Here is a 12990-nt window from a genome sequence, read left to right as displayed (position 1 = left end):
TCTATCAAAGTATCTAAACAAGCAAACTGGAAAATATGCTCCAGGAAAAAAAAATTTGGAAACTATCAATGGGGGCCTATTGATTCTCTAATTTTATTTATTTCCTATCATTTTGGATTGTCTTTCCATTCATTTCCAGCTAGCTTCTTTTTCTGCTTTCCTTTTCCTGTCCAGGGATAGGAACTATCCTTTTTGTTCTTAACTGGAAAAAAGAGGTAAGAAAACCTCATATTCCAGGTCAAGGGAGAGCAATAATGGAACATTTATCTTTGTGACAACCTTGTTACTGGAAATGAAATGAATGTGAATCAAATATCTTAAAATAGAGACAGAAATGAATATGCCCATCTGAATGGGAAAGTATGACCAATCACATCTTCAATTAATATTACATCGGCATAATAATATTTAAAAACACATGCATATGACAAAATGCTTTTGTGGATAGAGAGAAGTAACTGGAACAACACTTATACAGCACATTTCTCTTGGAAAGGATTCATCACCAATAAAAACAAACAAGTGATTCAACTTTCTAAGAATAAGCCACTCCTCCATTGATAAATGGTCTAAGAATATGGACATACAGTTCTCAAGGGAAGAAATTCAAGTTATCCATAGGCATGTGGGAAAAAAATGCTAAGTCACTAATAACTTGAGGTTCTGTGGTGCAACTTCGTATCTATCAGATGTCCAAGATGATCAAAAATAAAAACAAAAATAAAAAGCCCAAAGACACATATCAGAGTGGCTACTAGAAAACAGATACATTATTGGCAGACTTGTCAATGAGTCCAACTCCTCTGGAAAGCAAGATGGAATTATTTATGTAAATTAATCCACTAATTTTAATAGGGCTCACCTAGGGGCAACAGGCATACCACTATAACTTAATTGATTCTTAAAGCTTTGCTCTGTCCATTATTCATTATGTAACAAAGCAAAGCTTTTATTTTCTCAAGACCTTAGTTCTGCCATCTATAAATATGATGAATTTAGCTAATGGATCATCTGGCTTAAGTCTTAGTTTCTTTACCTGTAAAGTGGCAATGAATATTTTTATAATCTACCTTGAAAAGTTGCTATGAGTCAAATACTTTGTAAACTCTAAGGTGCTATATAGATCTGAGCTGCTGTAATTACAAAACGCAAAGTCTATTAAAAATGAAATGAGAGGGCTGAACTGGATGATCTCTTACATCTCTCTTCAAATTCTAAAATCTTCCCTCTAAAATTATTCCCTGGAAAGTTGGTGAACCATTCATCTCAATTTCATTGAAATTATCTCACTGTAGTCTTGAATTTACCAGTGTACTGAAACTGTCCTGATTCATATTAATTTTGGAGGCTGACTTAAATTAGGTAAAGTATGAATTATAGAGTATTTTGCAAAGAAAATTTGGTTTTCTTCTTTTAAAGTTATACAATAACTTGAGGCTTTAAAAATACATTGCCTAGTAAGCAATTTGATATCTGATTCAATAAATGTTAAGAATTATTTGTAATAGCATATCAATTATATAAAAATGAAGTCTCTCAAGGTGAATTAAATAATGTTTCTTAGAATAATTTAAACATCTCCCCTCATCGCATAACTTAATGTCTACTATTAATTTGCTTAGCAAAACCTTTTTCATGGATATAGTATAAAGCTGCATAATCTTGCCTAGTCTTTGTCTGAATAAGCACAAATTTCAAACAAGTAACATTAAATGGCTTGTTGAGGTGAAAATTAGATGGAAGCCCAGCATGAGTTCCTCACAAACTTAGGACCAACCTTTCCCAATATATCCATTTCTCCGACTAATTTTGCTGAGATGCCCATTCTATGCACTTTACTTTAGAATTCATTTAAAAATATCAATTAGATAAAAATCACAAGGATAAAAAATAGCTACTTCTGGACAATGCAGTGAGATGTCTTCCTTTGCTACAATCTGGCTAAATTGGTCTCTTTTTGCATGGTGCATAAAAAATTCCTAAAGACACAAAAGAAAATGTCAAAGTTCCATGATGTATATTAATAAAAGATAATTCACATATCAAATGTACAAATCAGGTCGAATAAAACCATTCAGGAGAGAGTACAACTGCTACACTTTGAGTTTATATGAATTTCAACCTGATCCTTCTTTTATAATGGTTTAAATCATAACTTCTACCTTAAATTTTAATCACTGGACTACACCAAACTAAAAATATCCCTAAAGATGCCAAGCTTTTTGGTGAGAACTGATTTAACTCAAACTTCTTGGCTTGAACTGAGTCAGCTGGTCTTTTCTCTGTTTCACTCCCCATAGTCACTCTTACTAAATATAACATCTGTCAATCTTCCCATACACTTCCACTTTCCTACTGGGCCTGGAACTTGGGCTTCAGAAACCAGGCCAGAGACTACATTTGGAACCAATGTCCCACTATCCCTCTATAAAGTCAACCCCAAGCTTAACTTTCCCTGGAGAGCAGTCTGGTATACCTAAAAACAGAAATAGAATTAGAATGAGAGGATTCAATTTCGGTCCTGATTCTCTCATTTACTACCTGTGTGACTGTAGGAAAGTAACCACATCTCACTGGACCTCAGTTTCCTCATTTGCAAAATGATGAGACTAGAATAGATGACCTCTAAAGTCCCTTCCAACTCAAGTGGTCCTGTAAACTGGACATCTGCCAGGCAGGCTGTGAGCTAATCCATGCCTTGAGCAGAAGTGATAGCTAAGTTTCAACAGAAATGGGGGACTGCTGCCTAGTGCCCTGGAAACAGGGAAATCTGCCCAACCTGATTTGGGAATTTTGGTCTTTTCTTTTACTATATCTTTCCTTTCTAAGTACACTGACCTCCCCAAAATATACAGTTTCCCTCATACAGGGAAAGAATGAGCTGAGGGTCTAAATAATGTGAATAGGCATTGGCATCCATCATGTTCAGATATCTGTGATTTAATTTATTGCTTTTTTAAAAATAGTATTTTATTTTTTCCAAATACATGCAAAGATAGTTTTCAACATTCACCTTTATAAAACGATGGATTCCAAATTTTTCTCCTTTTCCCCACCCCTCTCAAGACAGCAAGCAATCCAATATGGGTTAAACATGTACAATTCTTCTAAACGTATTTCCATATTCATCAAGCTGCACGAGAAAAATCAGATCAAAAGGGAAAAAAACATAAGAAAAAAAATAAGCAAACAAAGAAACAAGAAGAAGGAGGTGAAAATATTATGTTTTGATCCACATTTAATCTCTATAGTTTTTTTTCTGGATGCAAATGGCACTTTTCCACCAAATTTCTCCTGAAATTGCCTTGAATGTGATTTAATTTATTTTAAAAAATGATTCATAGATAGAACCAGAATAGCCAATTATCTGACATACTCAATGTCTGCTTAGAATGAGTTAGAAACTCTACATTTTCAATAATCAAAATGCTGATTAGAAAGTCAAAATATTTTTCATCTCAATTATTTCATTTTAATAGATCCTATATAAAGTTTAACCACAGTAGATCCAGCTGAGTTGTCTTACACATATCTATTGCCTCTACTTGCATCTTGAAAAAATCACAAGAACAAGGATAATCTTGTTACCAGATGAACCTTCAAAAGAAATCAGAGATAAACTCTCTAAAGCAGAGTTCTTAGCCTTTTTTGTGCCAAAGATTCCTTCTCAGAATAATACTGTTGCTGGTTTTTTAAGTCTGTAATTGGAAAGCCTAAATTTCATTTGAAGGGGGGGGGGGAAGGGGTAGTGCAATTATTTTTCTCTATAACTTCACGGATCTCCAAGAAAACTCTGTTTAAGGTTAAGAACCTCTGTTTAAACTCAAGTCAGGAATACTGTTCCCCCCTAATTCATGAAATGCTAAGAGCACAGATACTTATTCTGTTTCTGGTCAAAGCACAAACCCACCAAGGACTTGTCTCCACTGAACTAGGAATTTATAGTTTTTTGATTTTCAGGAAAAATTTCCTTAAGAGCAATTGCTGTTTGAAATCACTTAAGCTTGAAGCAAGAACCTTTCTAATTTAGCACACTGTAGTTAATGAATCAGAGCAGAATACAGCAGTAGTCCAGAATAAGCCAGGTGATAGTAAAAAGGTTATAAAATAAATGAACTTTCAATTCTAGCACCCAGTACAAAAGATGAAGACTTAGTAGGCTATACATGTATAAAGAAAAAGAAAAGATAAAAGTTCTCTCCTCTCAATATTTTCCCAACCCTTTCTTCCTGCTGTTCCCATACTTCCTCCTGACATATCTGTGACTTCATTGATGTGAGGAGTTGATTGATGAAGTCCATCCATGCCTTCTCCTTCTGATAAATTCTTCTCTCTATCTTTCCATAAACCTTTTTTCTCTTCTTTGTTTCCCCATAAAACTTCAACAGAAAATTTTCCCAGTCCACTAGAGCTCTTCCTCTAGCTCTTTTAATAGGTTGTATATACAGAAGGATGTCAGAACTTGCCCTGAACCAGTTGCACTGGACCTGGGTTAGCACAAATCTAGTAAGTGCTATGTAAATGTTAACTGTTGTTATTGGTATTGATAAGCTTTGTAGAGGAACAGTGGACCAGTCAATGAACATTTATTAAATTCCTACAGTGGACAGAATGCTGAACATAAGAATTAAGACTCAGGTTTGCATAATACTCTTGACATTCCTAGATCTGTGTCATGGGCAAATCACTAAACTATCTACAGATGCCTGCTCGTCTGTAAAATTAAGATTATTTTTTAAAATGGAGATAATACCTGTAGTACCTAATTCAAGAGGTTGTTTATAAGGTTTGAATGAAATAATATATTTAAAGTGCCTTGTAAAACTTGAATCAAAAACTGGCAAAACTTGACAGAATATAAATGTTAACAGAATCTTTACTTATACTTGGCACAGTGCTTGACACAAAGTAGACATATTTATTAAATGTTTGTTGATTAAAGAGAAACACCAGTTTTTCTACCAATAGGATAACCAAGAGATGCTGCCTTCTAAGCAGACAATTCCTGACACATTTACATTCATTGAATGTCATGGATTCTCTCTTGCTACTACTTCATGGAGGCATAGGTAGGCAATTTGGTACTCAACAATCTATCCACCTATCATTATTTACTGTGTGTATTACAGAAACCCAGAAAACTATGTTGGGCAATAGGGAGGATATAAAAATTGCAGAAAAAACAATTCCTACCCTAAGAGATCTTATGCTTTTTTGAGAAAACAAGACCTACTCAACTTATACTTTTTAAACATTTTTTATGTTTACTCATACATATTCTGCCCTGACCCTCTCGCTCCATAAAGTATAGGCTTCTTGTGGGCAGAGACCATTTTGCCTTTATGCTAGAATGTGTGGTATAGACTGTAACTGTCATACAACTTTGGGAGATGACATAGAATGAAATGTAGGATTTGGGGAAAGAAAAGAAGGGATCTAGACACAAAGACAAATAATCGCCATACCCACATTTTCTGTCTTACACAGAAATCTCTACTTTAGGCACAACACTCAAGTTGGCAATTCATTCCCTTTTCCAGTTAACCCAGCTGGGTTTTCTGGAACAGAACAGAATGGTTACCCGCCTACTGAGTATTACACACTTCCTTATAAGTCAAATGGAAAGCACTGGTGATCTAAACAGAATTTAGGGAACTAGTCACATATAAATATAGCCATTTATATAAAAAGGAAAAAAAAATATTCATTTTCATATAACTACATATACAAATAACTTAAGAATTAACTTCATCAATCAAGAATAAAGGGAATCCCCTGTGCAACAAGAGAAATGTTCGATTCTGCACATATATATTGTATCTAGGATATACTGTGACATATTTAACATGTATAGATAGGACTGCTTGCCACCTGGGGGGAGAAGGGGCAGGGAGGGAGGGGAAAAATCGGAACAGAAGTGAGTGCAAGGGATAATGTTGTAAAAAATTACCCTGGCATGGGTTCTGTCAATAAAAAGTTATAATTATTAAGAAAAAAAAAGAAAAAAGAAAAAAAAAAGGATAAAGGGAATCCACAGTTTATAAAATAATTATTGCCAAAAACTGATGCAAGACCTGCTGAAAAGAGGCACTTTCAGCTAAGTACTAACAGTGGACAAAACTATTTTGGTTTCACCTCACACACATACTTCTCTTCTCTTTTCCCTCCTCCACAGTCCATCCCCTCCCCAAATAGAGATCAAATGAAAATAGGTCCTTCTGTGGGCCAAGTGTGGGAGATACTCAAGTTTCTGGCCATTAAGTCTGAGTTCACTGGGTATGATACATGGTGGGATCTTATCAGCTGCTATGACAGTAAAACCAGAAACTCAGAGCAAAGAAAACTCTTAATATAGAAATAAACAAGAAAGATGTGAAGGTTTTCTTTAATTTCTTGGGAGGGAAAGGAAGGAGGAGAACCTCTTCTTTTTTTGTCTTTCTCATCTACAAATTGCTTTTTCCAGTCAAACAGCAGGTCACGTAACAGTGATGATAGCTGCAATGTTGTATGAAAGAATGTAGAGGCAGGTACCCAGAACTCCTCTTCAGTTAGTTCAGGAGCCCTGGCAAACTGTGGGATTGAGGGTCTTTGGAGGGGAAGGAAGACCAGAAGCTATATTATTAGATGAACACTGAGGCAGCTTGTGATAATGAACTCTCCTAACATTTATATAGCACTTACTACATGTCAGGCATTGACTGTCACAACCCTAGAAAGTATATGCTGTTATTGGCATTTCCATTTTACACAGGAGGAGAACAGATTTTTAAGTGACTTGCCCAGGATCACACAGCTACTAAGTGTCTAAGATTTGAACTAGGGAAGATGAGGCTTCCTGCTTCCAGACCAATATTCAATTTATTACATTACTAGCTTTTCTCCTCTTTACCTTCTTAAGCACTGAAAACTAGAATGAACTTGCAAAAAATGTAAAAATCATATTGATTTTCATTTTCATTCATCTTTATTTAGTTAAGTCAGGAAACCAATTATAGACCCCTGTCTTCCTACTTGTCGTTTTATTACAGTTAGTAAGTACAATGAACACTGAAGACCTAGATACAATGCTACATATTTTTGGAGAATTATTTACATTTCAGAGCTATAAAACTCTTATCTTCCCCTGACTGAACGGAAGTTTTCTTTGAAAACTCAACTTAATATACACACAAATGGATTTTTCCCATTTTCCCTCTATTGTTTATTCACCTCCCTAAGGAAAAGGCTTTTTCATACTGATAAAACTGTACAAGGGGGTCTAAAGTTAATTCTCTTGTTTCCTTTGAAAGATAATAAAGGCATCTCGAATTTCCCCAAATCTGAAATGACAGCTAGGCAATTGCCACTGTTTTGTATCTTGAGTGCAGATATATTACGTTTAGGACACAGAAGATAATAGTCCCTGCTCCTATCCTGACTAAATACTATTAAAACTTCTCAAAACATCTTAGCATCCACAGTCCAAAGCAATCATTTCACATTATGATAGGAGTATCTGAGGTGTTGCCCTCAGGCTGGTTTATAAATTAAAGAGCAGTCAGATAAGTTTAGTGATACTTTTTCATCCACTTTAGTCAGGAAGGGCAGTCTCAGGAAGACAGTTGGAATAAGGTGGTAATTTAGCTTCTGGGGGAAAAAGAGGGCTTGATAATGCCACCCAAGCACCATCAAAAGGAGGTCTACTCCCACCCCTTCATGATACCTTGGATGCTTATTTTAGTCCACCTGTGAAAACATATCCCTTTTTGTCTCCTTCCAAGTTCCTAGGATCATAGACTTTTGAGTTAGAAAGGACTCTACATCTTTTTTTGGGGGAGGGGGTGCAGAGAATACATTGTGTTTTTATTTTTTATGATTTTCAATAGTATTTTATTTTTTCAAATCCATGTAAAGATTGTTTTCAACATTCATTTTTGTAAGACATTATGTTCCAAATTTTTCTCTCTCCCTCTTTTACCTCCCCTTTCCCAAAGACAGCAAATAATCTGATATAAGTTAAATATGTGCAATTCTTTTAAACATATTTCCATGTTTGTCATGTTGTGCAAGAAAAATCAGATCAAAAAAAGGAAAAAGCCATGAGAAAGATGAAAATATTATGCTTCGATCCATATTCAGTCTCCATAGTTCTCTCTCTGGATGCAGATGATTTTTTCCATCCCGCGTTTATTGAAATTGCCTTGAATCACCTCATTGTTGAAGAGAGCCATGTCATCAGGATTAATCATCACATAATCTTCTTGTTCTGTTCACTTCACTCAGCATCAGTTCATTTAAGTCTTTCCAGGCTTTTCTGAAATCATCCTGTTCATCATTTCTTTTAGAACAAGAATATTCCATTACATTTCCATATCTTAAGTTATTCAGTTATTTTCCAAATTGATGGGCATCCATTCAATTTCCAGTTCCTTGTCATCACAAAAAGGGCTGCTACAAACATTTTTGCATATGTGGGATCCAAGATCATTCTAACCTCATTTCAACTGCTATTTTGAACACCTGTGTGAAGCCGGGATAAAATCAAGACATTATTTGTCTTATATGTTATTAAGAAATCCTAATATATTATTAGTCAGTCCTCAATATCTCCATTACTTGACCCACAGCATAAGTCCTGAAAATTCTGCACTTTGAACTATAATGTTGTTTAGTCATTAAGTCATGTCTGACTTTTCATGACCCCATGGACCTTCCTTCTTCCACCAGATCCTTCCATCCTTCACTATCTCTCAAAGTCTGTCCAAATTCATGTTCATGTTTCCATGACACTATCTATCCATCTCATTCTCTGCCATCTTCTTCTCCTTTTGCCTTCAATCTTTCCCAAGATTATACTCTTTTCCAAGGAGTCCCATCTTTTCTTTATGTGATCAAAGTTTATAACTTCCAGTAAATAGTGTGTTTATTTAAGTATTGACTGATCTCCAAAATACTCTCAAAAGTCTTCTCCAGCACCACAATTTGGAAATGTCAATTCTGCAGTGCTCAGCTTTCCTTATAGTCCACTCTTAACAGCCATAAATTACTACTGGAAAAAACCATACTCTGACAATTGTTGTTGGCAAGATGACGTCTATGCTGTTTAGTATGCTGTCGAGATTTGCCATAGTTTTTCTTCCAAGGAGCAAGAGTCTTTTAATTGCATATTCTTTGAGTCCAAGAACATAAAATCTGACACTTCTTCCATTTCTTCTCCCTCTATTTGTCAGGAAGTGATGGGGTCAGTTGTCAAGATTTTGGTTTTTTTTTAGTGTTAAGTTTTAACTTTTATAGTCTCCTGTTGCACCCTTATGAAGAAGCTTCTTAATTCCTCTTCACTTTCTGCCAACAGAATGACACTGGCTGCATGTCTGAGATTACTGGTTATTTTTCTCAGCAACCCTAATCCCAGCTGTTAATCCATCCAAACTGGAATTTCACATGATGTACTCTGCATATATGTTAAATAAATAAGGTGATAATATATAGCCTTGTCATATTCTATGTCCAATCTTAAAACAAACAGTTTTCCACGTTCAGATCTAACTGTACTTCTTGATCTGAATTACAGTTCCTCAGGAGACAAGAGGTCCTGGTACTCCCATCTTTTTGAGTACTTGCCACATTTTGAACTTAATACTTCACAGCAAATGAAGTATAAAAGGAAGAGGAGGGTAGTGCTGGTCTCTGGTTCTTAATCTTTTCCAAATATTCTGAGATTACAAAGAGTTTCTTCCAAATTCAGTACCTTATCCCTCCCTATTAGGGAGTTGCCACTCATTTCACACCCCATTCTCGTACTGATGACACTGGAGGGCAATCCATTTGGGGCACTGATAATTCAAGTTGTTAAATATTTACTGAATATCTTTAAAGTGCCCAGGTGCAAAATGTGATGCAAAAGAATACTGGTAGAAAATTAAAAAAAAAAAAATACAAATTCCCTTTGAGAGCCAAAAAACTTTTTAAAAAAAGACAAAAGATGCTTCAAAATGAAAAATAATTTCATTGCTATGATCCTTTATATATAGTGAAGGTTTTTTGGGTACATTTAATATAGGATTCAATTTATAGAAAATTGGTTCACATACACCTTGCCAAGGATATATGTATTATATAATGCATGAGTTGAGAAAATACTAAAGAATTTTAAATATAAGAAAATCAAGTATAACTCCAACTAATATCACTTGCTTCCATGAAAACACTTTGTTAGAAAAGTACCATGAGGCTGTTAGCTACACAGAAATGCTATTATAAACAGATCATGCAGGCTTCATAACTCTGGAGTGGAGTTTGATTATAATTCCTTAACAATGACACTACAGAATAATCTCTCTGAAGGAAATTTTATAGACACTATAGCTTTTATTGTGCTCTAGCCCTTATACCTTAAAGAGTCCAATAAGCCAATGAATCTGTGCAATTATTACACACTGAAATCAAGGAAACTTGCATACCACTATTACTCTTCCATTACCTTGCACTATATAGAGCTGCTCACTGGAATAAAATAGCCTATGCTATATCAAATGCAGGGCACTGATGTGATATATATGTGCAAATTATCATTCTGATGCAGTAGTCCTGAGACAATTACCCATCTTCTGGAACAGAATAGATGTAAAAATGAAGGATTTCACATTCAAAAGTGTCCAGGGGTGCACATTTAAATTTTAAATTAGAGTGAATGGTCCTAACCTAATAGTAACAACAATAAACACTACCTGTCAGTCCCCATACCTAAGTACTGAGAATATAAATATGTGTGTAGGAGAACACAGCCACAGCTCTCATGCTAAGAGATGAATGTATAAAAATTCTTTTAAATTTGTTAGTGCAACACTTTGCAAAGTGCCTAACACAGAGTAAGTAATATGTTTTTTAATGACTAATGGTGCTTTAGAAATTTCAGTAACATATAATTTGCTACCAAGGAGAACATGATTCCCTCAAGAAGCTCTATCTGTGGCTCCAAACTGTATTTTAATCAGCCTCATACATGGTATCCTGTCTTGTGCTGTGGAAGGAGAGTAGACATGGATATGTAGTGAAGAGGTAAGAACACTGATACAAGAGCCAGGAGGTGGAAATTCTTACCCCAGATTTGCTATTAATCAGGCACTTAACATCCTTGTATCTCAGTTTCTTCAACTGTAAAAATGGGAGGAAGGTAGGATATCTAAGGTCGCAACCTTAAAATCTTATGGTTAAAAAGCAAACAACTGTCCTAAGATTAAAAAAAAAAAAGAAACTAAAAGAGTTAGGATTTTTATTATTATTATTTAGCATATTTACATTACGTTTAGATTCACAGGATTATCACACATTTTAGGCTGGAAAGGATCTGAGAAGTTCAAATGTTCTACCTCTCAATTTTATAGATAAGGAAACTGAAGCTCACTAGGATCACTCAGCTAGTAAAGGGCAAAGTCAGATTTCAACCCCAGGTTTTCTGATTTCATATCTAGCATTCTTTCTACTTCTAATCCCCCCCCCCCAAAAAAAAAAATCTGATTACTCCCATGTACTTATTTTAAATAAGCCAAGACTTAAGCCACTAATAAATTAGTTATCTTTGACCATATTATTCAACTCCCAAATGAGCTTGCATTCTGTATAATTCTGAATCATGAAACAGAAGTAGCAGCTGAACCAGAATGTGGTATAGAGGGACTGGGGAGAAAGGAGGCCCATTCTTTTAACCTTTTTCAAATATCTCATTATCACAATAGTAACACAATTAGAAACCGGTTTTCACATTGCAGAATCAGCTCACAAAGGCCATACTTAAACAAAAGAAAGCTAGGGATGGCTCCCAAAATAGCAAGCAAACCATGGTGTGGGGGAAGATAGAGGGTGGATGTGGGAGGCACAAATTCAGGGGCTTATTTCCACTTGCAAAAAAAAACCCAAAACCCTGTAATATAGAAACAGGGACATTCACCATTCAATCGTCTTGATCCAAAATGAAGGCTAATTAAAATGATATGAATCATTGAAATAGGAAGAATCATCTATGTTTAGGTATAGCAGAAACAACAGAATTGGATGACTTGTAAAATCTTACTAATATTGGTGAGGACTAAAAAGGTTTGAAAAGCAGACATTTTTATCATTCAAGTGCTGTCCATGGCCTTTTGAGACATTTCAGATGCCTGTATGGTAAAGTACTCCATCTAATAAAGGTCATGGTAAACCAATTTTCCTCATTTTTAGCTACCATCCTGTTTGCATATGTGTAGACATTTTGTCTTAACATTTACAGGCTTTTTTAGCTCCTCTTAAAACAATAACACCATTCATTTAACTCAGAGAAACAAATGGGTGCTTTAAAAAAAATACAGATCTAGCAAAAATGTCCATAACTAGCCACACAGGCAAGCAGCCTCAAGGCAATGATCAGGCCCCAAGATTAATGCCCCTTAAACTCTCCCTGTCTTAATCACTTAGAGATATCACGACTGAGGGCTTGTTTTTGTAATACACTCAGCCAATGAAAGCAGACAGCTAAGGCTTAGAGGATTAAGGGTATGAGTGTAAGGGAGGGGAAGGGGGGAGTCACGTGTGTACACAGACAGAGTTCAGCCTGGCTCACAAACCTTTGGGCACTAGGCTCGGCATACTTTTTGGTAAGCTGTGATAACCTCTGTGGAGAAGCAAAGACATTGCAGCCTGATTGGACTTAAATGTCGAGGTGACTGGAAGACAAAATGTGTCCTCCTGCTATCAAGTAAAACCCCAGGGTGGCATTTATTGGGTGAGTATTCCCTCCTTTCATCCCTCTCCCCCCAAAAACACATTGCAATTGCAGCTTATACTCTTGATCTGTAAAATTCAGTTGCTATTATCTCGCATCCAGTAGGTTGAGTGAGAAAATAACTGGTTCTTTCAGATAGCTTCCCTTACATATATACTACATATATGTATACATGTGTATACACATATATACCGTCTTATTATAATGGACTGTCATTAAGTTTTCTGATGGGAGACTGTATGTAGCTTTGA

General features: G+C 35.5%; 2 protein-coding genes across 3 annotated transcripts in view; one reads left to right on the top strand and one right to left on the bottom strand.

Moving 5' to 3' along the window:
• The window catches only part of C1H7orf50 (chromosome 1 C7orf50 homolog), a 350397-nt gene that overhangs the window by 156459 nt on the left and 180948 nt on the right, over positions 1 to 12990 (bottom strand). The window lies entirely within an intron of this gene.
• The window catches only part of GPR146 (G protein-coupled receptor 146), an 81273-nt gene that overhangs the window by 44234 nt on the left and 24049 nt on the right, over positions 1 to 12990 (top strand). Inside the window, exon 1 of one of the 2 annotated variants that reach the window (XM_031941396.1) lies at positions 12603 to 12739. The exons of the other annotated variant lie outside the window; for it this stretch is intronic. The gene's annotated coding sequence lies outside the window, so the exon portion shown is untranslated. Of the gene's footprint in view, positions 1 to 12602; positions 12740 to 12990 lie in introns of those variants that run through there. 2 annotated transcript variants of the gene reach the window in all.

Source organism: Sarcophilus harrisii, chromosome 1 (assembly GCF_902635505.1).
Source record: "Sarcophilus harrisii chromosome 1, mSarHar1.11, whole genome shotgun sequence".
In the NCBI taxonomy this organism is placed as follows: domain Eukaryota; kingdom Metazoa; phylum Chordata; class Mammalia; order Dasyuromorphia; family Dasyuridae; genus Sarcophilus; species Sarcophilus harrisii.
Note: the sequence above shows the minus strand (reverse complement) of the source record. Positions and strands in the feature narration are given on the sequence as shown.